The sequence below is a fragment of the Anabrus simplex genome, chromosome 2, assembly GCF_040414725.1.
Source record: "Anabrus simplex isolate iqAnaSimp1 chromosome 2, ASM4041472v1, whole genome shotgun sequence".
Classification (NCBI taxonomy): domain Eukaryota; kingdom Metazoa; phylum Arthropoda; class Insecta; order Orthoptera; family Tettigoniidae; genus Anabrus; species Anabrus simplex.
The window spans coordinates 821761015-821775518 of record NC_090266.1 but is presented as its reverse complement, the minus strand read 5'-3'; the positions used below and the strand labels follow the sequence as shown (position 1 = coordinate 821775518).

Below are 14504 nucleotides of genomic sequence, written 5' to 3'. Positions count from 1 at the left end.
CCTGGTATTAGCCAAATAGATTTACAATCCCACAGAAAAAGAAAATATGCTTTAAATACTCTCGCAAATGTATCGCTAGTGACTTTAGAGGCAATGCGGTGGCAACACGCAATTCACGCTAGAACAGTGACTGAACGTTGCCAACGTGCCAGATTAACGGTAACAGAAAGACGTCATATCGGCAAGTAGGGTCCCTAAACTGTATGGTTACCGACACTGAAAAAGACCCAACAGCAAGAAAAGTACCTATAAATCAATACCTTAATATTACAGGGGAGAAAGGGTAAGGTTGCACCCTTAGTGTACGTCCTTACACGCCCGGGACTATACCTGCCCCCTTTTTACCGGGCTGCTCAGCAGGAGAGCGAGAGTCTAAGACGTAGACCGTTCGCTTTCAGGCTATGCAAAAAAATTTTAGGGCAGGGATAGCTTAAGGACTAGCGACAAATGAAAGGAAAACAAAAGTAGGTTTTTAACATTTATTACAACCAACACTCTCCACAAATAAATTAAAATTTTACAAAATCTCAGGGTTTCTCTTTTTCGATCATAGTCTTCTCCCTTGGTCTCATGAAATGGAATTTCCTTTCTTCAGAAAAAACAGCAGATATGCGGATCTGCAAATACATGAACAAGTATTAGCCTACTTTGACTAGGTAGAATAATCAAATACATTTTTGAGAATAACTTTCTCAAATTAAATAAAATTATTTTGAAAATTAAATTAGCTTCCTCCGTAATTCATTTATTATTAATAATCTAATTATCACTTTCTATCAGTAATTGAAAAATAAAATAAAATTTTTACCGATGAAATTATTTTCAAATCATCTTTCTCAGATTTTAAAATTATTAACAAAAATATTTTTACAATTATTTTGTAATAATTCTCCTCAATATTTGAGTAATTTGACGCTGCGTCAATCACAATATTGCTCATTGACTCCAAAATTAATGGTTGTGTAAGGTTAAAATTACTCAGTTAGTGATTCCCATCCACGGACACGGACCTAACTTATTCATTTTGTTCTAAGAAATAAGATCCTATTCTAGCTTATTTTTCAATAAAATTCACTACTAAAGGTTCATAACTGAATAAATTATGACCACAACAACATGACACAAAATTGATCAAAAATATGCACGCAGCGGAAAGGATATCACGTCAAATGACGAGAAGAAAAATATTACAATTCACAAAATATGGATAAATCACACACACAACACTCACACAAGGATACACAGTAATATTAAACAAATATTTATCACAAATACTAGTCCTTGATTTTTATTTTAGATTTTAATCTAAGTCGAGGAAAATTTTATGATCATGGTATCGGCTAAATTTCATTGCGACGAATCGGAATGTGATAGAGTCAGGATTATCACTTCAAAGATGAGATTTAATTCACAACGATGTCCAAGAGAATGTTGATGTTAGATATCATCAGAAAAATATCCTCCAAAAATGCCTATAATACAGGTCAAATTTAAGCATACGCACTTACGGTCCATGAGTTGCGACACTATTATTACTCCCTAAATATTATGGCTCTCAATTAATACGTGCTCCATCTGAAGAAATTATGTTGGGTAACATACTCTCTTCCCACTAGACTCAATTAATGGATTTACAAAATAATCCTCAAATAATAGATCCATTTCCAAGTCCAAAATAATATCACAGTGCAGTAAATGTAACAACGATCTCTCAAGATACAGCCATGTTCCAGGCTCACATTTACATAATCTGAGCACACATTAATCTTATACAAGAATAAATAATATTTACACTCATGACCTTACTAATATTTTTAACCCGTAATGAAGGTTGATTTATTATTATTATTATTATTATTATTATTATTATTATTATTATTATTATTGACTGTGCATGGTCACATCCGTGTAGGCTACTGTACGATAAATTTTTAGATGACTCTATTATGTCATAAACCCATCAAAATATCACAGTACCACTGAGGGAAATCTAACGTAACGAAATGCACTTGTATACTGTCCCATATGACTTCAAATTAATTATAATATCATTTAAAATTAAATATAGATTATCAGAGAGGTCAAATTAATTTTAATGCTCCCATTATGCTGAATTGGGACAGTCATGAATAATCTCGAAAATATTCACTCAAACTAACTAACTAACTAACTAATAGAATCCAATACACATTTACACAACATCACAAGCTACCTTGCACCACGGAAAGAAGGAATGAAATCTCTAACTACTGAAATACTATGAGAAGTTACTGTAAACGAATAAGAAAGGACTATGTTTACAGTAAGTGTACAGAAATAGATAGAAAGTAATTTTTAAATATGGTACTCAAGTGACTGTTGAAGACTGGATTTTGACGGATGACCTAGGACTTGGTCAAGTCACCCACCATTGAACTGCCTCCCTTTCGATTTCTGAAGATGCCTCACATGTTTAGAAACTCATTGGAGCTACGAGGACGTACAGGAAACAGCGGTGGATTTCAGCTTGCAGGTGTACTGGCATCTCGAAATATTGTTGAACTCCAAGTAGTCTTCCTCTACTATTTCTCCAGTAAAATGAGCTGAAACTGATAAACAAGCCTTAGAATATGTTCAGAACCCACACTCGGTAGGAATACGTAACTTTGATATTCTTCTAAAATTTGTAGACAGATTTTATAACATGTCTAAACTGCCAAGTATTTAATATTCAAGGAGGTCGGCGAAGTAAAGTTCCGCAGAGAAGTGAAGACGTCAAAAAGCAGCAAACGAAGCAGTCAGAGTCCAAGTTCAGAATAATCAATTCTTTCGGAAGTACCACAATATAATTGTCTTGAGACAGAGGTGTGCGTTCTTAATCATTTTTGATTGATTGATCACCTGCATTCAGGAGGGTGTTATCTTTTTATTGGCTGATACAGTTAGACGTGAATCGGCCTTGGGTTTATCGATCGGCAGTCCTGCTCTCCCCCATTGGTCACGTGGTACACAGCTGACTGAAGGACACATAAAACAATTCCAAACTCACACCTTGCCTGCTCGACCGGGAAATCCAGCTCCAAGTAGCTCGCCGCTCGACGACATGGAAATGATAAAATTCCCGTCCTGGCTGTTGCAATACTGCCTCTACCCACTGATATAACAAAATATTACTTCTGAATAAAATATAACCAAAACTGAAGGGCACATTACGTAGTAAAGTGGTGAATATGTGAAAAAGGATATTCAAAGTTTATAGTTCTTCACACATTTAACAGTAAATGTACTGGCTATTTAAAGATGTACTAGTGTAATTAACAGCTGTTTCATGGGTTAAAGTGAGTGTAACATATGGTGTATCATAAGTAAATTGAATGGTGATAGCAGGCGAACTTTGAACATTGGGCTGAGAAAAGAGGTCAGACGTGATGCTTATAAGAATGAGGGACAGCGGAGGAACACTAAAGGCTAGAAGTCATACTCAAGAGATCGTAGTAGAGAGCACAGTGATGGCAGAAATTCTGACAACGACCATTTCAAAGATGACAGAGAAGAACCTATGAGAAATGTGACAATTTGTCAGTGTAGGCTTTACAGCCTTTTCTTTGATGATTCGGGCAAATAACTACAAAGTAAAATGTCAAGCACAGCCTTCAAGCAATGGAGAACATCAGGAGACCAATAAATCAAAGTTTGCTTCTTCTACTGGAGCAAAAGAGCAGATCGAGGGAATCCAGCAAAGTTGTTCAGGATAACTTCTATTCTTCAAATGCATATGCTCAAATGACTGAGAAGATTCGCCACAAGGAATGTAAACTGAGGTTAAAGTAGTATTAGCAGAAGGACCTCTAGATTATTGGGTGCAGTTGAAGAGCTGCAAACAAGATATTCTTGATTTACTGTGACAGTTACTGTCACTGGGCAAAGACTCTCTTGTTGCAGATTTGAATGTTGGTGGACTTAGTGCATGCCAGTTTGAAGGAAATTGGTATCAAACCAGAATATTGGCAGTTTTGCCCGAACTTAAAGTCCATTAAGCAGATTATGATAACACAGAAGTTGTGCAAAAATTCAAATACCTCCATAGATTTTTAAAATTCCAGACCTAGTAATTCAAATAAAGCTTGCCACAGGTACTTCTGGAAAGTGGAAGAACTCTGCAGAAGAAACAACTTTATTTGTGACGGCATCAAAAGTTGTGGGATATTTGAATGTAGTTCATGTTCAAGTCGAGACATATGATGAGCAACCGACAGTGGCCGAGATGACAATTTCTGATATTACTTTATTTAATACCTGCAATATTGAATCTGTGGATGATAGAGATATTCAGTCCGGCTCCACGGCTAAGTGGCTAGCGTAGTGGCCTTTGGTCACAGGGGTCCCGGATTCGTTTCCCTGCAGTGTCGGGAATTTTAACCATAACTGGTTGATTATCCTGGCACGGGGACTGGGTATATGTGATGTCTTCATCTTCATTTCATCCACATCATTACATGCAGGTCATCTACAGGCGTCAAGTCAAAAGACCTGCACCAGGCCTCTCCGGAGGCCACACGGCATTTCATTTCACAGAGATATACAGACAAAGACAACAGCAGGAGCAGAAGTTTTAATCCGTAATGACAGAAAGTTACTCAATAGTTCAGTGTCTCTGTTAGAGTATGATGCGGTTATTTACAATATCAAGTTCCATTGGAGCCTGGCAAGTTTGTTGCAAGCATTCTTTGTGAGGAATTTGAAGACTAATTCAGAAAATTTATGGTGGGTCTTGCAGATCATGCCCCTTCTGTAAAGCCATTAGATGATCCACAACAAAAAGATTTTGTTCTGGAGAACTCTATGAAAAGAGAATCCTGGCTGAGGGCATACATTATTTCAGCACAAAACAAGCATTACCTTTCTGAATTCTGTGATACTGATGAATCGGAACGTGAGTGAGGTAAAGCAACTGGAGAGTGAATACTAAATCACCTGTGGAATGGCAGTGCAGTATATCATAAATGACACTATTTTGAAGCCAGTGACCATGGCTTAAGAACTTTTAAAAGTGTCAGAGAACTTCAAATTTGAAGTTCTCTGCACAACAGAAATGATGATGACGATGATGATGATGATGATGCTGCTTGTTATTTAAAGGGGCCTAACATCTAGGTCATCGGCCCCTAATGGTACGAGGTGGACGACATGATATGATAATTAAAATTTTAAAATGTATCCACTGACTAGAATTTAAAACAAATGAATATGAACAATGAGTGTGAGTTCAAAATAATCAGTGGATCTAATTTGCAATGCCTTATTTTAGGTAAAATGATAGGTGATAAGAGTATGGTAGAATAAGACATTGCCTTAAACTGCAATAATACATCATGCAAAACAATACTTTAAAAACATATTAAAATATACAAACACACACTTAAACAGAGTCAATAGAATAAAACGTAGTAAACAATAACATAACGACTAATATGAAAAACTCGGCCCCGTGGTGTAGGGGTAGCGTGGTCGCCTCTTACCCGGAAGACCCGGGATTGATTCCCGGCTAGGTCAGGGATTTTACCAGGACCTGAAGGCTGGTTGGAGGTCCACTCAGCCTACGTGATTAGAATTGAGGAGCTATCTGAATGTGAGATAACGGTACTGGTCTAGAAAGCCAAGAATAACGGACGAGAGGATTCATTGTGCTAACCACACGACACCTCGCAATCTGTAGGCTTCAGGCTGAGCAGCGGTCACTTGGTAGGCCAAGGCCCTTCAAGGGCTGTAGTGCCATGGTGTTATAATACGAAAAACTACGTTTATATAAGATAAAATAGACTACTATCCCTCATAAAACGTATGATGGTGTCTGCTGACTGCTCATCACCTTGTAGGATGAGGGAGATGGTACTTGGGAGTTTTAGACTATGGTGCAGATCGGCCAGGTTCGCGCAGCCTGTAAGGATGTGTACCATGGTAGGATGATCGCCGAATGTACAAACCGGAGGGGGTTCTCCTTTCAGTAAATAGGGGTGCGTTACTATAACGTGGCCGATCCAAAGACAGCATAATACCACTGCTTCCCTCCGAGAAGCCCGAAGGGAAGTCCTCCATACCTTTGTTGTTCCTTTTATTGCTCTGAACTTATTTGGCACTGGAGTGGCAGGCCAGTCCGTCTCCCAATGGGACATAAGCAAATATCTCGGCTGAGGAAGAATATCACTGGCTGGAACCTTCTAAGGCAACAGGGGCAATGTAACAACCTCCTTGGCAGCTTTATCAGCTATCTTGTTTCCCTCTACACCGATGTGGCCTGGGATCCACATAAACGTGATTTTGGTGCCGGCATCCGAACACCCAGCCAGCAGGTCCTGGATCCGCTGCACCAGAGGGTGCTGAGGAAAACATGTATCAATAGATTGTAGCGAGCTCAAGGAGTCTGACCATGAAGTGTAAATGACGACTGAATCTGGATACCGGCCAGCAACGACAGGAAGAGCCTCTGATAAATCAAGCGTTCCGTGTTTTCCTTTGGGCCAGTGTGCAGATCCAGGATTATCTCAGGTCGCCGTATTATCCACGGAGGTACCCCACTTGGTTATCTGACAAGGCAAGGAACCAAAGTTACATCAAACAATCTGCGACTGCTATCCAAGCGTACTCCAACCGGCCATGTTGCTCCTGGATAAGCAGCGTAGAGACGACGGATTCCACTGAGGAATACGCAAGGATAGCTTGGGTGAAGTAGCCTATGTTGCAAATTTGCAGCATAGGACAGATGCATTTGCAGACGCCTCAGGTGTAAAGGCGGCAGACCAGATTTAGCAAACAGGCTAGCAATGAGGCTTGTACAAAAAGCTCCTGTTGCCAACCTAACTCTGCAGTGGTTGATGTTATTCAGTTTTGAAAGAATGCTTTGCCTTTCTGATCCATATGGTGCACTCCCATAGTCTAACCTGGATAACATATGTGCCCTATAAAATCGTAGTTCCGCTAAGAAACTTCAAATCATTAAGCTTCTTAGTGCATTGCACTTTTAAACTGCCGCATGATAGGCTCCCAAGATAATTTGCTATTGAAAAGGAGGCCAAGAAATCGGTGTCAAATACAGAAAGAGCAACATTCCCTAAGAAGAACTCAGAATGGGAGTGAAGAGTGTGCTTCCGGCAAAAGTGTATAACGGAGGTCATTGCAGTTGAAAGCCGAAAGCCGTGTTCTAAAGTCCACTGTTCCACTCTCCTAATAGCTTGCTGTAATTGTCGCTCTGCGACTGCCACACTGTGCGACCTATAATGCAGAGCATAATTGATCACATATTATTGCTGAACAAGCGGCAGCGACAATACTGTTTATGGGAATCGCGAACAGAGTACAACAAAGAACCGATTAGTGTAGGACTCCATTTTCTTCAAGTATTCCCTTCGTACCAGGACACGTAATAGATGGAGGGAATTTTTTAAAAATATAAACACCAGCAAGTTACACTGAAATCTCCACTGATGCAGGACGTAAAGGATACCATATCACTATGTGGTGTCATAGGCCCTTTCTGAGTCAAAGAAAACAACCACCAAATGCTGTTTCCAGAGAAATGAATCCTGAATAGAACACTCCAGGCGTACCAAGTGGTGAGTGCTCGAGCGAGCAGCTTAAAAACCACATTGGTAATGTTAAAAACTTCATATTTGGTCCGTATTGAAAGGAGATTAACACATAACAAAAGAGAGTATAAATGATCCACCTTATATCAATACAAATATATATCTATACATATAAAATAAGAGTTTTGTCTGTACATTGCTCAGAAGTTGAAAAGAATGGTATTTCTGTATCGGTCATGTCCACAGTAACAAAAAAAAATGCATTTTTTACTTTTCCATAATTTCTGTCTGTCTGTCTGTCTGTCTGTCTGTCTGTCTGTCTGTATGTATGTATGTATGTATGTATGTACATGCATCATGAGAAAACGGCTGAAGAGAATTTAATAAAAATCAGAATGTAAAGTCGGGTGATGAACCACTACAATCTAGGCTATAAATTTTTTTAATTACACTGAGTGAAATGGTAGTTTAGGGGAAGGCCTGAAATTTAATTCTCAAATATTTATGTTATTAGTGGTCGTGTCTTAATGAAAATCGCTAGACAAAGATGGGAAATAAGTCGCTATAATATAGGCTATACACGCTGAGAAAAATGGTAGTTTAGGGGAAGGCCTAAAATTTAATTGTCAAATATTTATTTTATTAGTAGTCGTATCTTCACGAGAATTGGTATGCAAAATCAGGGAATAGGTCGCTATAATCTAGACTATCAATAATGTTATTCACACTGAGCAAAATGGTAGTTTGGGGGAAGGCCTGAAATGTAATCTATATGTATAAAATAAGAGTTTTGTCTGTACATTGCTCAGAATTTGAAAAGAATGGTATTTCTGTATCGGTCATGTCCACAGTAACAAGAAAATGCATTTTTTACTTTTCCGTAATTTCTGTCTGTCTGTCTGTCTGTCTGTATGTACACGCATCACGTGAAAACGGCTGAAGAGAATTTAATGAAAATCGGAATGTAAAGTCGGGTGAGAAACCGCTACAATCTACGCTATAAATTATTTTAATCACATTGAGTGAAATGGTAGTTTAGGGGAAGGCCTGAAATTTAATTCTCAAATATTTATGTTATTAGTGGTCGTGTCTTAATGAAAATCGCTAGACAAAGATGGGAAATAAGTCGCTACAATATAGGCTATACACGCTGAGAAAAATGGTAGTTTAGGGGAAGACCTAAAATTTAATTGTCAAATATTTATTTTAATAGTGGTCGTATCTTCACGAGAATTGGTATGCAAAGTCGGGGAATAGGTCGCTATAATCTAGGCTATCAATAATGTTATTCACACTGAGTGAAATGGTAGTTTAGGGGAAGGCCTGAAATGTAATCTATATATATAAAATAAGAGTTTTGTCTGTACATTGCTCAGAATTTGAAAAGAATGGTATTTCTGTATCGGTCATATCCACAGTAACAAGAAAATGCTTTTTTTTTTTTACTTTTCCGTAATTTCTCTCTGTTTGTCTGTATGTATGTATGTATGTATGTACACGCATCACGAGAAAACGGCTGAAGAGAATTTAATGAAAATCGGAATGTAAAGTCAGGTGATGAACCGCTACAATCTAGGCTATAAATTCTTTTAATCACACTGAGTGAAATGGTAGTTTAGGGGAAGGCCTGAAATTTAATTCTCAAATATTTATGTTATTAGTGGTCGTGTCTTAATGAAAATCGCTAGACAAAGATGGGAAATAAGTCGCTACAATATAGGCTATACACGCTGAGAAAAATGGTAGTTTAGGGGAAGGCCTAAAATTTAATTGTCAAATATTTATTTTAATAGTGGTCATATCTTCACGAGAATTGGTATGCAAAGTCGGGGAATAGGTCGCTATAATCTAGGCTATCAATAATGTTATTCACACTGAGTGAAATGGTAGTTTAGGAGAAGGCCTGAAATGTACCGTATCTATATATATATATATATATATATATATATATATATATAATATGAGTTTTGTCTGTACATTGCTCAGAATTTGAAAAAAAATGGTATTTCTGTAGGCCTATCGGTCATGTCCACAGTAACAAGGAAATGCATTTTTTTACTTTTCCGTAATTTCTATCTGTCTGTCTGTCTGTCTGTATGTACGTATGTATGTATGTATGATTGTACATGCATCAATAGAAAACGGCTGAAGAGAATTCAATGAAAATCGGTATGTAATGTCGGGTGATGAACCACTTAAATCTAGGCTACAAATTATTTTATTCACGCTGAGTGAAATGGTGGTTTAGGGGAAGGTCTGAAATGTAATTCTCAAATAAGTTATTTATGTTATTAGTGGTTGTATCGATAAATACTACATAAATACATAACTTTAGTTACGTCTTAAGTTAGTAGTAGTTATGTAAGAAGTTATTAAATTTCCGATCACATGTCTTATACATTGTTACCGTACCGCATATAATCGGAGATATTCATGAATTTAGATTTTTGTTACTATGTCCATATCAGCGCCGAGTCACGAGAAAATGGGTAAACAGAATTTATTGAAAATCAGTAGGCCCTATGTAAAGTCTGAGAATAAGGAACTACAGTCTACGATATAAATAATTTTGAAAGACACCCTAATATCACAGAGTCGAAAGAAAACTAATGTGAAGGCCTGCAATATAGAAAGCTCATAAACTTTATCAACAATAATATTACATTGACCATTGTTTGTTGTGATGTGCTTTTGTTTTTTGTTTTCTCTCATCCCCGATAGATAGGATTACTGCAGGGTACCGAGGTTTTTAATTTGCTTGACGTCGCAACGACACAGGTAGGTCTTATGGCGACGATGGGATAGCAAATGAATAGTGGTGTGAAGGAAGCGGCCTTGGCTTTAAGGTACAGCCTGGTGTGACTGGTGTGAAAATGGGAAACCACGGAATACCATTTTTTTTTGCTTAACATCGCACCGACACAGATATGTCTTATGGTGACGATGGGATAGGAAAGGTCTAGGAAGTGGAAGGAAGTGGCCGTGGCTTTAATTAAGGTACAGTCCCGGCATTTGCCTGGTGTGAAAATGGGAAACCACGGAAAACCATTGTCGGGGCTGCCGACGGTGGGGCTCGAACCCACTATCTCCCAAAAACCATCTTCAGGGTTGCCGGCAGTGGGGTTCCAATCCACTATCTCCCGGATGCAAGCTCACAGCTGCGCGCCCCTAACCACACGGCGAACTCGCGGGAAGTAGCTGGGGTGTAAGATAACTTTCTTCTTTAGCATGCCATTCCTCTGGTTCATACATTTTCTGATACATCTGGTACGTAACACACTGGTTCATCATAGTATTCGAGCTATATAATCCCTACTCTGAGCCACTGACTGGAATGAGTAGTGTGCATATTTAACGGAATAATGACAGAGGAGTGTTCATGGCAGTCTGCGACCTGCTTATTCCAGCTCTGGAACTTTGGACTCTTGGATCGGCACCGTAGTACTGTTCGATGAAAGTGAGAAAGTGTGCAGTTTTTCATTTGATCGAGTATTTTATATGATAACATTGCTTTCAATCGCTACATTCCTACTGACGTTTTTGTAATGACCTATGTTGAATTCAGTTAGGAAAACCACCAAGTCAGTCTTTCTGAGAATCCCGTAGCAAAGCACGGGTACATCAGCTAGTGTGTATATATATATATATATATATATACAAATATACAATTATATCAATACAAAATATAAACTAGTAATAACATTTTCATTCCTATTTTATTATCTGACCATCAAGTTTTAACTTGTACATTTCGTAAAAATAATTCTTGAGCATCATGTTGTATATTTCTCCCATTTTATATTATCTCATTATTAATGGTTTATATTCTGTATTGTAAGATTTATATCTTTGTTCATTTAACCTGTTATGGCTGAGGATGATGTCCAAAGACATCGAAACTGGTCCCTAATAAAAATGTTGTGATTTTGTATTAACAACACAATTTGTATTGATATAGGTGGATCATTTATACTCTCTTTTGGTATGTGTTAACCACATTGGTACTCGGACTAAAGTCCTTTTTTCTTCAGACACCACACAAGTCAGCAATTTACCATCCTCTCAATAAGTTTACACAAACACTGCCTCCCAGTTCAGAGCAAAGAAATCACGATGGTAATTCCCGGAGCCAGACACATCGGCGGAATGACTGGTTAGATGATTAGCAAGTGAGGGCGGTTCAGTGACGATACTGCGCTGGCCAAGTACTCCTTAGTGTCATGTTCACAGATTATTGCCATTTTTCTGAAGTTAAGCATACAGATATACATAAAAAAAGGTTAAAGAGTTGTAAAGAGATTCCGGCTCTTACTTGTCTATGCAAAATAAAAGGAAAACGAAAGAGCTGATGAACGCCAAGGAGAGTCTAGTGACAAAATCTGACGATCCTTATACGACAAGTTATGGGAAGAGACTCAGCAGAAGAGGAATAACAAGAGGTAGAGATCATCTGAGCTATGTGAAACAAGGTATCTGAAGTGTTAGTTGTTCACACATTTAACAGGAAATCTACATGCTATTTAATGAAGGACTAGAGTAGCTTCAAAACTGTTTCTTGGGTTGAAAGTGGTTGTTACATATGGATAGTCTAAAGTAAACTGAAACATGCTACCCAGTGTAATCTTCATGTCAGCCCTAACTGAAGCTAAGAAGTATTTAGGAAAAACACCCAGGAATGAGTGAGAATCAGATATGGTTGCTGTGCAGAATTCTATGGATCTAGTGATTACTATAACATTGAACGAGGCAGTGATACCAACAAACAGGCCAAGACCACTTTGAATTTGAATGCCTTACTGTTGCTGAAATAGGATATCTTTTAAATGAATATGGGGAAACCTTCAGTTATAAGCTACAGATTATACCATCTCTGGCAAAATTATTTTTACATGTCCATTCATGGAATATTCAAGAAATCATTGAAAGATATGTAGATAATTCAAGTCAGCTCCTGGCCCTTACAAACCTGAATCCTCCGAATTGTTCAGTTGAATAAAAGAAACGATGCTGCCTGTCGCATAATATTTCAGAGCAGTGATGTATTTAGGTGTTAAGCTTGTGGTAATCTCTTCTGTAAGTGTTGTTGGGACAAGGATTTTGAAGTTCAGATCACCCAAGGAGCATCAACAGACATTTGTTGCCTGGTTCAAAACTGTGCAGTACTTGCAGCAGAGAATTTTTTATTAGAACTTGTACGTCCATCAAATATTCAGGAAAAGTCTCAGCAGCTTGCCTTCACAAACTGTCAGAATACATTCAGAACTCTGGTTCTGCCCAGGACCCAACTGTCAAGTAGCCGTCTGTGCGAAGGAAGAAAAGGCTACTTGTGACTGTTGTAGAACAAGTTTCTTTTTTCAGTGTGGAATGGATTATCATTTCTAACAGATTGTGACACTATCAGAAAATGGTTAATCAAATGGACAGACAACAGGAGACCATAGATATTTCTGTGGTGCTCCGTTGATATAGGAGAATGCCTTCTTACATAGTAAACAAGTGACTTTATGAAAAGCGGTATTTTTATGTTTCCAGGTTCATTAGGACATACCTGTATACCAGGAGCACCTTCAAAATCTTCTAGCCTAAGTTCACTCTTGTCCATAACCCAGTTGTCAAAAAACACTACATTATTTGCAATATTTAGAATATTTACACATGTAACACAATTATAAGTCTCGTTTTGCGCCACGTGAGTTCCACACCTTGAAGATAAGGCTATATCCTCCTCATCACTTGAAACATTTTCGTTAGAAGATATTTCATCATCGAACTCTAAATATTTAGCATCACTTGGACATTTGGAGCCTGTATCAGAATATAATTCACGAATAATTTCATCCCTGTCTAAACACGTGCGATCCTTGGGCGCTGCCAACTTGCAGACTGGATGGCTCCTTAAACTTTGTAAACATGTTGTCAGGAAATGCAAAGAAAAGCTATGATATGAAGAATAATTGAAAAGAAATGTGACTATCGATTGTGTAGAACCATACATAACAGCGTTCTAAAACCCTTGACCTCCAAAAAGTTCCGGTATATCTCAAAAGATAGCACTAAACTTCAGTCTGCTGCTAACACGAGATAACTCGGGAAGGTTCGCAACGCTCAGCCAGGAAAGCACGAGTTTTCTCGGGACCGGTCCGCATTGTGTTAAGTAATATCCTGCAGATTATACCATATTTGGCAAAAGTATTTGTATTTGCCCACAATGGAATTTTAAGAAATACCTGAAAAGTATGAAGATGACTCAAGTCAAGTCCTGGCTGTTTCAAACCTGAATCCTTCGAATTGTTCAGTTGAACTGAACTTCAGCTGGACCTCAACAACAGTGTTTGCTTAACATTTTAGAACAGTGATGTACTGTATTTCGAAGTTTAGCTTGTGACAATCCCTCCTCTAAGAATTGCTGGGACAAGCATTTTGATGTTCAGATGCTTCAAGAAGCATCAATAAGCATTTGTTGCATGGCTCAAAACTGTGCCTGCTGGAGAGGATTTTGTATTAGGACTTTTACGTCAAACAAATTTTGAGGAAAAGTATCAGCAGTTTGTCTTCAGAATGTATGTCAGAACACATTCGGGACTCGGATTCTGTCCTGGACCCAACTGTCAAGTAGGTGTGTGTGGGAAACAACCAAAAGCTACTTGTCACCATTTTAATGCAAGTTCTTGTATTCAGTGTGGAATGGATTATTATCACTAACAGATTGTGACACTATCAAAAAATGATTAATCAAATCCTCAGAGAATAGAGTTTCTTAGAAATGTTGCTGTGGTGCTTCTTTATACAGAGGATGGCTTCTTACATAGTAATGTGGTGACTATATGAACATTATATTTGAAGTTTTTAGTTCTTCATACATTTAGCAGTAAATGTACCTGCTATTTAAATAAATACTAGTATAATTAACAGCTGTTCCATAGGTTAAAGTGATTGTTACAT

General features: G+C 38.0%; 1 long non-coding RNA gene across 2 annotated transcripts in view; it reads right to left on the bottom strand.

The window, feature by feature from the left end:
* Window positions 1-495: 495 nt before the first annotated feature.
* The window catches only part of LOC136863121 (uncharacterized), a 55409-nt gene continuing 41400 nt past the window's right edge, over window positions 496-14504 (bottom strand). The window contains exons 3-4 of one of the 2 annotated variants that reach the window (XR_010859149.2): window positions 2409-2588; window positions 496-617 (exon numbers count right to left, since the gene is read on the bottom strand). This is a non-coding gene — a long non-coding RNA (uncharacterized lncRNA). Of the gene's footprint in view, window positions 618-2347; window positions 2589-14504 lie in introns of both variants that reach the window. The other variant, XR_010859150.2, reaches the window with a different exon arrangement.